Below are 8137 nucleotides of genomic sequence, written 5' to 3'. Positions count from 1 at the left end.
GCCCCTTCTCTCTCCTCTTCAAATAAACCTCCTATGTGAGCCTTGTTGCATGGTGTGACTTCTGTTTGCGGCGTTTTTAAATACATTACGGTAGACAGTTCTTAAGAGATTAGATGCAAAGGACCATTCAAGAAATGCAATAAAAATGACACCGAGATCCCATCTCAACCCCATCAGGATGACAGTCATCAAGAAAACGATTAGCAAGTTCTGGGGAGGATGTGGGCGAAGGGAACCCTCAGGCACACTGATGGGGTGTACTCAAGACCAGCCACTGTGGAATTCAGCGTGGAGATTCCTCAAAAGAGAAATGATATACCCACCTATATCATGCCTGGGTATTTACAGAAATGGCTCTAAGTCAAGGTAACACAGAGACAGGGCATCAGCCTTTGCCACAGCTCTCTTCAGGAGAGCAGCTTTGAAGAGCCAGCTGGGAAGAAAATGTGGCTGGACGTTGGGGATGTGGTTTAGTCAGTATTTGCCATATAAGTTTCAGGACATGAGTCGGAGCCCCAGACTCTATGTGAAGAAGTTGAGGGTGTGGCATGTGCTTCTGATCTCAGTCCTGGAGAGGCAGAGACAGACAGGGTTCTAGGACCTACTAGCCAAACAGCCCCTTCTACTCAGTGAGCTCAAAAGCCTTCGAGAGACTTGCGTCAAAAGACAACGTGGGTGGCATCTGAAGAATGACACTCTAGATTGACATCATGTCTCCCCAGGCACATGTGAACACATGCATATGTAAATTCACACAAACACACACATGAAAACAAATTTAAGTGGCTCATAATCACAGTGGAATCTTTCAGCCACAGAAAGGAATAAAGCTTCGTCATTTACAAGAAAATGGATTCACCTGGAAATGATCATATTAAGTGATGTAAGTCAGTCTCAAGAAAAATAAATATTGAACTCACCTTCACTCACTGTTCTTAAACTTTATAAAGCCATAAAGTCATATACGTGCCCAAGAAGTAGAAGTGAGGGCATCTGGAGAACAAAGGGGGCTAATGGGAGGGAGAGAGGAGAAGAGAGAGTATCGGGGATGAGGAACGTTTACACTATATTGTACATTTGCATGGATGTGACCTCATGTAACCCTAAGTAATACAACTTAAAAATCTCTAAAAAGTGATATTCAAGCTGAGGCTTGAAGAATGAAAAGGATCTAGCCTGTAAATTCTATTTTATGTTTGATCACAGGAACAGAAATAAACTCATAAATTGAAGTATATTTGAAAGAGTGAATCAACAACATTTGCTGAAGATTTAGACACAGGCAGGGGAAGAGAGAAATGAACCAGAAAATGTCAATCTCAGGCTTCCAACTGAGAGAGCATGTTGTGAGAGGAAATGTAGAGGCACTTGCCCTAATTTTATTAAACATTTTATAGCGTGACTTGCAGAGTCATATTTCCATTTTTTTTAGAGGAAATCATATTACTAAAAACACGTCAGTGATGAAATCTACCTTCCTTCCTTACTGGAATCATATAACAATATGTTCAGAATGCGTAACCATGACACAAGACAAAAGGTAGGGGTTGTTCATGAATATTTGTTTTATGAAAAGGAAATATGTGTGGATTTAATTATGTACTATTGCTTCTGGGTGGAGCTGGAAGGGGTGATAGAAGTAGTAATGATTTAAGCTGGAGAAAGAACATCTCAAAGGAAGCTTAGAGTGAAGCATGGGCAGAATAGGGAGACAGTATGCGTGCTGGCTAGTTTTATGTCAACCTGACACAGGCTAGAGTTATCTGAAAGGACAGAACCTCTATTGAGAAAATGACTCCTTACGGTCTATCTGAAAGGCATTTTCTTAAGAAGGGATTGATGGGGGAGGGCTACACCTGGGCTACTGGTCCCGGATTCTATAAGAAAGCAGGTTGAGCAAGCCATGAGGAGCAAGCCAGTAAGCAGCTCCTCTCCATGGCCTCTGCATCAACTCCTGCCTCCAGGTACTTGCCCTGCTTGAGTTCCTATCCTGGCTTCCTTTGATGATGACCAGTGTTGTGGAAGTGTAAGCCAAGCAAACCCTTTCCTCTCCATCCTGCCTCTTGGTCATGCTATTTCCTTGTAGCAATAGAAACCCTAGGGCAATCTGTATTTCCCAAACGAGCACCTCCCAATAGTTCACTGCTCTGTTATTCATTTCTTAACTTAGTTTTCACAAAAACTCTGTAATTCTCACATTATTTCATCTTACACAAGACAAAATTCAAACTTTCAAAGATAATTAAATAATTTAAGGTCAAGATTAACAAGTGACAAAGTGAAGATTTTGAAATTCAAATTAGATTAAGCAGTACTACTAAAGTCACAACCCTCCCCCAAAAGACTACGCAAAGACTTGGGGACTTTTCTTTGTAAAGGGTTAGAATACAAATACTTTAGATGATTGTGGGTTTTTTGGTCCCTTGCTTAAGTGCTCAGTACTGCCATTGTGACATAGTCAGCCAGAGGATGTAGTTAGTGAATGGTGTGGCTGTAATTCTACTAAACTTTGTTTCAAAATGAGGCAGTATTTGCTGGCCAGCTGGCTCCGTGAGTAAAGCCTTTGCCACCAAGCTAAAGGACCGGACTCTCATTGCCAAAAACCAGAGCTGAAGGAAAGAACTGACTCCTAGAAGCTGCCCTCTGATATCCACTCATGATTTTTGGTACAATGTACATGTTTTTTGTACATGTGCATGCACGCATGCACGCGCACACACACACACACACACACACACACACACATGTTATGATGACTTTGGCTGTAAATTTGCACACAGTTTCCAGCTCCTTGCTTATCTTTCCCTGTTTATGGAGCTACTAAATAGGAAATTGAATGATATAAATTTGGCTTTTTTTATATTCTCTTTGTTTTCTGAGTGGTAGAGCTGGGAAGAAAGAAAAAGAAAATGAGGGAGGGAGACTGTTTAAAAACTCTCCGAGGAAGATCCCACTTCCAAGTTTCTTCAAGCTGGCAAAAATTCAATTTCTCATTGTTGTGTGACAAAAACTACCTTTTCTTGAATGGTGAGCCCCTTTCATTTCCAGCTAGCAATAGCATGTTGAATCCTAGGTGTGGATTTAATCTTAGACTTCATCTTCCTCTGGAGAACTATCTCAGCATTTATATGCTCCTTTGATTAAGTATTCACTGTGATTTGAGTGGGGAATGCTCCCATGGGCTCCGTCATTTGGGCACTAGGCCCCCATTGCTGTTGGGGACGCTCAGGAAGTGCAGCCTTGTTGCAGAAAGTATGTCACTGGAGGCGGGCCTAGAGAGTTTAAAGGTTTGTGCCTCTTCCAATCTGCTCTCTGCTTCTTGCTGGAGATTGAGGATGTGAGCTCTCAGTTTCTTGCTTTGGCAGCTTTGCCTGCTTCCTAATGTTGTCTCCAGCCTTGGTGGACTTTTATCTCTTTGGAGACATCAGCCAAAATGCCTTTTCTTCCCTAAGTTGCTCCTGATCGTCATATGTTACCACAGCAATTGAAACATAGCTAAAACACAGTTACACTCAAACAATCCAAACCAATCTCTGCATTTTATTCTTTATTATTTAAATTGTATAGATATGTGTTATGTTTGTGTGGAAGTATGTACACACAAGTACATGTGTCCTTGGAGAACAAACATGTCCAATCACAGTATAAAGCCAGGGTTATAGGTGACTGTTAGGCACTCAGATTGAACGCTGGGGTCTGAACTGCAGTCCCCTCAAGTACACTCTCTTAACCACCGAGACATCTCTCCAGGCCTATAACCTCTGTATTTTAAAGTCGTGTGATCAATAACCTTTGTTTTAATTCTTTTCTCATACAATATATTCCAACCTCAGCCTCTCCTCCCTCCCCTCATTTCAGCCCTATCCCCAGATCCACTGCCCCTCTCTTGTTTTCTTACAGAAAAGAGCAGGCCTCCCAAGGCTATCAACCAAACAAGGCATAATAAGATGCAATAAGACTAGGCACAAACCCTTATATCCAGGCTGGACAAGGCAACCCAGTAGGAGCAAAAGGGTCCCAAGAGCAGGCAAAGGAGTCAAAGACACCCCAGTTTGTAACATAAGGGTCCTGCTTGTTGGGGTTTCTGTCCTGCCCGGTACCCCACAGCCAGCAAGCCTCAAAGAACATCACACAGAGATCTCTATAAGTTATAAAGCTGATTGGCCCATTAGCTCAGGCTACTTATTAGCTCTTGTAGCTTTTATTAACCCATTATTCTGATCTATTTTTGCCATATGGCTCAGTACCTTTTTCAGCTGGCAAGTCACATCCTGCTTCCTTGGTGGTCTGCGCAGGACTGGGAGGAATCAACTTCTTCCTTTCCAGAATTCTCCTGTTCTCATTGTATCATTTCTACTTCCTGTCTGGTTTTCCTGCTTATACTTCCTGCCTGGTTAATCAGCGTTTATTTAAAACATGATTGACAGATTACAGACAATTCTCCTGCACCACTTCCCACTGTTAGGAGTCTCACAAGCACCCCAAGTTAAACAACCACAGCATGTGTGCAGAGGGCCTAATGCAGACCCCTACAGGGTCCATGATTGCTGTTTCAGTTCCTGTGAACCCCTGAACCCTGCTTAGTTGATTCTGTGGGCCATGTTCTCCTGGTACCCTTGACCTCTCTGGCACCTACAGTCCTTCCTCCCTGTCTTCCACAGGATTCCCCAAGCTCTGCTTAATGTTTGGCTGTGGGTCTCTGCATCTGCTCCAATCAGCTGCCAGAGGAAGCCTATTGGATGATGACTGGGTTAGGCACCAATGATCAATAATCTTAATAACACCTCAAATGCTCTTCTGCAGTGTTACCTCATGTCCACAGGATATGGAGGTCATGGCAATGACCTCACAGCCTATAAGGCAAAAACTGGTATTGTGACTTTTCTCTTGGAAGGAGATTGGGATGAAATGCATTTGAGTTGAAGAATAACTCTGTGTTTTATGTCAACTTGATATAAATTAGAATCATCTGAAAGGCTTTTTTATCACCTTAATGAATGTGGAAGGCTCCATCCCAATGGTGGGTAGCACTTTTTGGCAACAGCCAGAAAAGGGTGGAGCAAAAGGAAGATCCTTTTCTTTCTGCTCACTTGGTCTCCTGCTTGCCATTGAGTTCATTTTCCTTCCTTTCTTTTAAACAGTTTGTACAGCATGTATGAATTAATATACATTCTTTGCCTGTTGATTTCTTGGGGGGCTCCTGGTAGTGGGACTAGGACTTACCCTGTGTGCATGAACTGGCTTTTTGGAGCCCATTCCCTATAGTCTTGATACAGGAAGGAGAGCCTTGGTCCTGCCTCAACTTGGTGTGCCAGATTTTATTGACTTCCCAAGGGTGGCCTTCCCCCCTCTGAGAAGTGGATGGGGGGCAAGTAGGGGTGAAAGAAGGGGAACTGGGGCTAGTATGTAAAATTAAAATTTTTTTAAATAAATCTTTTTTAAAAAAAATTCTTTGTCTAGTAGAATTTAGATACTTATAGAGGACCCCCAAAAAGCTAATAGACAGTGATAATATATACAAGAATAAACACAGAGCTAGGGATTCCAGGAATGTGTTGGGAGACCTTGCTGGTCAGAGGTTATAGTCTGTCATAGCCTGGCAGCTCTCTCCAAAGCTCAGCAACATGGCGGACTCTATCCCCAGCAAGACTTTCTGCCTTTATTGGAAGACTGTTTCTGGGCGCAGAGGACTGACTCTGAAAGCTGTCTCTAACCTTGGATGCCTGGTTTATCTCTGGCATGACCCCTGGCACAGTTTCCTGCTAGAAACCTTCCCCCTGCGGCACATATGGTAACTAAGACTTGTATTAGGAGCTTTGCTATGGTATAGACCTTGCTGCCCCATAGGAAGCCTTGTGATAGAAGCGTGCCACTTAACGTAAATTAGGCTTAGTCCCCACACTTCCCAATCCTATATATTCCCCATATTCTCGAATAAAACTGAGCCAATTCACTGAAGTTTTACCCCAGAAGGCTATCTCTGTTGTGTTCACAGGCCTTTCTAGGATATCCGTGGTCGCTTCTGCTCCTTTGTGCTCATGGGCTGGTGACAACATGGACCATGAAAATAAAGAAGACCCCACAGGAATGAGCCTGTTCTCAAAGTCAAGCTGCAGCATCTAGAGCTTTCCAGTGTTTGCCACCACATCCAACTGTTTTATTTTTTTTTAAAGATTTATTTATTTATTATGTATACAACAACATTCCTTCCATGTGTGCTTGCATGCCAGAAGAGGGCACCAGATCTCATTATAGATGGCTCTGAGCCACCATGTGGTTGCTGGGAATTGAACTCAGGACCTCTGGAAGAGCAGTCAGTGCTCTTAACCTCTGAGCCATCTCTCCAGCCCCAACTGCCGAGCCATCTCTCTGGCCTTCATTTTTATTTTTCTATTATTTATTTATTTATTTATTTATGTGTTTATTTATTTATTTGTTTGTTTATGTGTTTATCTGTTTATCAATTGATTGATTGCTTGGTTTTTTTAATATTTTTATTTATTTACTATTTATTTATTTATTTATTTATTTATTTATTTATTTATTTATTTATTTATTATGTATACAGTGTTCTGGTGCCTACAGGCCAGAAGAGGGCACCAGATCTCACTACAGATGGTTGTGAGCCACCATGTGGTTGCTGGGAATTGAACTCAGGTCCTCTGGAAGAACAGTCAGTGCTCTTAACCTCTGAGCCATCTCTCCAGCCCCATCCTACTGTTTGAAATGTTTGCTTCCAAATCATCACTTGAATTGAGACAGAATGCAAAGAAATGAAGATCCAAACAACAATGGCTGGGTTAAGCTTATACAATCTTCTGCCATCTTGAAGTACAGGGGCCATTTTTTCTGGTCTTAGTGGTCTTTGTTTCACTGGCAAACTTTCTGGGAAATGTGTCGGTAGTCAGTCTTTCCCTCCACGTTCCATCCTGTTGTTCCACCCATAACTTGAACTTCTTAGACATGCGCTATACCATAGTCAAGGTGTGCTAGAAAAAGAAGACCTTGTCCTAAGAAGATCTCATCTCTTACATCTTTTTGCTTCTGACAGAAGCAACCAATGAGCATCCGTTGGTATCCGTGGCTTAGGACAGCTATGTGACCATTCTTCAGAATCCACTTCTCGTGAGTGCACACATCTGTGTCTGCTTGGTGGCCGGCTCGTGGCTGTGTGGCGTGGTGAATTCCGTGACTCACACGGCACTGGCAGCCACACTCACCCTGTGTGGACCCAACCAGATCAGCCACTTTCTCTGTGACATCCCGCTGCTCCTGAAGCTCTCCTGCTCAGACACCTCTGTCAATGAGTCTGTGCTCCACGTGGCCAGTGCCACCATCGGCCTGAGCCCCTGCCTCTTCACTGCAGGCTCCTACGTACTCATCATCTCTGCCATCCTTAGGATTCCCTCTGCTCAGGGCCGGAGAAAGGCCTTCTCCACCTGTGCTTCCCACCTCACCGTGGTGGTGGTCTTTTATGGAACAGCCAACTTCAACTATGACAGACCCAGGGAAGGCTACTCCCTGGACACGGACATCCTGGTGTCTGTGCTCTTCTGTGTCGTGACCCCATGTTGAACCCCATCATCTACAGCCTGAGAAACAAAGAGGTCAAGGGTGTCCTGAGGAAGTTTACTAGAAAACATGGCTTCTCTGGTCAGATAATACTGTTTCTGAGAGTATTGTTAGTTGTAGGAGAAGATGACTGATCCAGATGCAGTTTTATGGTGCTTTGTCCACTTAGGCCCTCTTCACAGCTGTTCTGTCCCCTCCCCGGAGTCCCATTCCACACACTGAACTCGTGTACCCTGGGATCGCCAACGAAACGGTGTTTTGGAGTGCTTTCAACACAGGATCCCAAAGGCCCTTATCCATCAGTCATTGCTTATGTTTCCTAAATCCTTCAACTCTGAGAAGCTGCTAATCTACTTTATGTCTTTTTTAATTTGCCTATTCTGGGCATTTAATGTAAATGCACATATATAATATATGGCATTTCTGTATGACTTTTTACCTATGGTACAATGTGCTCAATCTTTACCCATGTTGTAATGTGTATCCGAACTTCATTCCTTTTTAGGTCAAACCATAATCTATCATATAGCAATGTAACATTGCTCCATTAGTCAGTTAACTGACA

At 43.1% G+C, this 8137-nt stretch overlaps 1 pseudogene; it reads left to right on the top strand.

The window, feature by feature from the left end:
* The first annotated feature begins 3177 nt into the window (after positions 1 to 3177).
* Positions 3178 to 7706, top strand: LOC119801230 (annotated as a pseudogene).
* Positions 7707 to 8137: the final 431 nt, after the last annotated feature.

Source organism: Arvicola amphibius, chromosome 14 (genome assembly GCF_903992535.2).
Source record: "Arvicola amphibius chromosome 14, mArvAmp1.2, whole genome shotgun sequence".
Lineage (NCBI taxonomy): Eukaryota > Metazoa > Chordata > Mammalia > Rodentia > Cricetidae > Arvicola > Arvicola amphibius.
The sequence above is the reverse complement of the archived record's forward strand: the minus strand, read 5'-3'. Positions and strand labels throughout refer to the sequence as shown.